Source organism: Berghia stephanieae, chromosome 2 (assembly GCF_034508935.2).
Source record: "Berghia stephanieae isolate SIO BIC M18660-M18661 chromosome 2, UCSD_Bste_1.3, whole genome shotgun sequence".
Taxonomy (NCBI): Eukaryota; Metazoa; Mollusca; class Gastropoda; order Nudibranchia; family Aeolidiidae; genus Berghia; species Berghia stephanieae.
Genome location: NC_088361.1, coordinates 36,914,837 through 36,917,336, shown reverse-complemented (window position 1 = coordinate 36,917,336; position 2,500 = coordinate 36,914,837). Strand labels below are relative to the sequence as shown.

Genomic DNA, 2,500 nt, shown 5'->3' with positions numbered 1-2,500 from the left:
GATGAAAAGTTTCGATCTTGATAATTCTACATTGCATTCTTCATTGTTGTTGTTTTTCTCCCAATTTAATTTTGTTAAAGATAGCCGTATCCTGAGATAATTGTAATCATTATGGAGCCTTTTTGATAAGAATGAATCCTAATAAAATGGAAGTTTTATACATTATAGAGGCGATGTATGTCTGCTAGTCTTGATTAAAGAGCCTGCGAGTGAGAGATTATAGGTGATGATATATCAGTTGACATTACTGTACCCAAACGTGAACGGATCTAATGGAAATGTGTCTAGGCATTTTAATCTTTTCTAGTGAATTTGATTCTCTACAATAATTTAAAAAAACGCAAATTAACCCAAAACCTTGCCAGCCCCGACAGGAACTTTGCTGTCGAAGATCCAGCAATTCACAATGTCAGGGACGAAGACAATAACAAAGCATGAATCAAACATATAGTAAACTAAAAATCAGTGAACACTGTTGGTTTTTAATTGTGAACGCCATTACAACAAAAAAAAATAGTCAGAAAACCGTAAAGACTGGAGGATATAGAAATAAAGCAAGAGAAATTCATCATACATACTTTTTAAAGATAATTTGTTTCGATCGTTACGACATTTTTATATTCAATTTTTTTCGTTCAATTATCTAAGTTCCTCAAGTTCTATGGTACGCCCGCCGCTTGAGGAACCAAGGGTTCAACGAATCCCTGCCATGTCCTTCTTTTTAGTTTGTATAATTTCGTTAATGTAAAGCTATTTTTAAAAGTTGTGGTTTAGATGATTCACATTTTATTATTTAGTCTGCCCTTCTATGTTTGATCATTGAGGCGAAGGTTTTATTGAATTGCTTTTCGGAAGGTCTTATCCGCAAAGCGACAATCAATATCAAGAAAGGTAACAATATACAAAAGTCTTCATTTTTCATCTACTATTTCTAGCTTTAAAAAGCGTGTGATATGGTATAAAGAAAGAAAGAAATTAGTGTCTCTTATTAAGTAAAATCTTCCACGATAGATTAGTATAGATATAACCCTGATATAAAAATTGAAATAAAAGACATCCATTTATTATCTGCAATAAAATATCCAGATAACCACTCAAAAATATAAATCTGGATCTAAAAAAGTTCAGTAAGCTACATGCAAAACAACTGCAATTATTTCTGTCAGGCATTTTCTTTCTTACTATTCGATCAATTTGAATCTTTTTTAAACGTGAAATCTCAATAACCAATTCCTTTACCATAAGCGGCCACATTTTAGTTTAAAATAGCTTAATCATTCAAAATTATCAACTATTATATGCACCAAAGAGAATAAACAATAAAATGCCAAAAGTTGGGCTCGAGACAATGATGACGACGTTGATTGATAACCTCGCTCTAGTTTTGGCACTGATTTTAATTGTATCAATGAAACTGACGAAGGGGATCATAATAATTATAATAATAAAGGGCAGTAAAAAAAAACTCTGTTACATTTTTGAATAGTTCTTTTAATGGAAAAAAAAACAACTAAGCAAATCCCTCGATCAATACCGAATCGTCAAAGTTTCAATATCCGCTTAGTTTAAGAAAAAACGAAAACAAAGAAAAATCAATATTGGCTTAAATATATTATTATATCCAAACATTCTGGCCAGTGATAAACCGTGTAAATTCCCTCAAAATTAGGTCTTAACCCGGCGTTCACCTCACCTTTCTTTCAAAATATCTTTGGGCAATGATGAAGCTTAACAAAGTTTAGTACGTAAGGCGCAAACAATATTGACTGCTGTAAAGCTCTATTTTGAGAACACATCAGCCATAATATAGCGGGACAGGGTCTTTGACCACCATATAGAATACATTCCCCGAATTCAAGGCGACCGATCGTCTCTTAACGGTATTACATCGGGTTGAGGATGATGCTTAAATATTGAATTGTTGAGCCTAATCTATGTGGCCAAGTGGTATGACTCTCGCTTTCAGGTCGGAAGGTCCAGGGTTCGAGTTTCGCTCTGAGCAGCGCATGGTTGAGTCCTTGGAAAAGGCTATTCACTCACAATCTCTCATCGTACTCGGGTTGTAAAATGAGTACCCGGCCATTAACGGCGCTGTCTCTATCCGCAAAGATTGTTATATCGCCTAACAGGCGTCATGTCTCGTCCTACATGTTAAGTGTTGCTGTTGGCTAGGGAGCTCATGTTAACCCTCTCCTTACCACCCAAAGGAAAATCGACACATTCGTTACGATACAACCTACACTTTTCTTTTTCAAATTTCTTTTGTACATCATAAAATTTAAAGAAAACGAACAGTGGGTTGTAGAGCATGCTTTGCTAAATAAATTGTGTATTGCAAGAACTTTACTGCTATTGAGTTTGAGTGATAAAAAAATATATTTTTGTGTTAGTTGGGTGTAAAGTTTTGGGGAAAATCCTCAAAATGGATGGTAAGGAGAGAGTTAAGCGCTTTGAGCACGTTTAGTGAATGATGTTCTATATAAAAGCTCTATTTTATTTT

The 2,500-nt window shown here is 34.4% G+C and overlaps 1 protein-coding gene across 3 annotated transcripts in view; it reads right to left on the bottom strand.

Annotated features, from left to right (window-relative positions):
- Nucleotides 1–2,500, bottom strand: part of LOC144964810 (gonadotropin-releasing hormone II receptor-like) — a 246,296-nt gene that overhangs the window by 43,847 nt on the left and 199,949 nt on the right. The window lies entirely within an intron of this gene.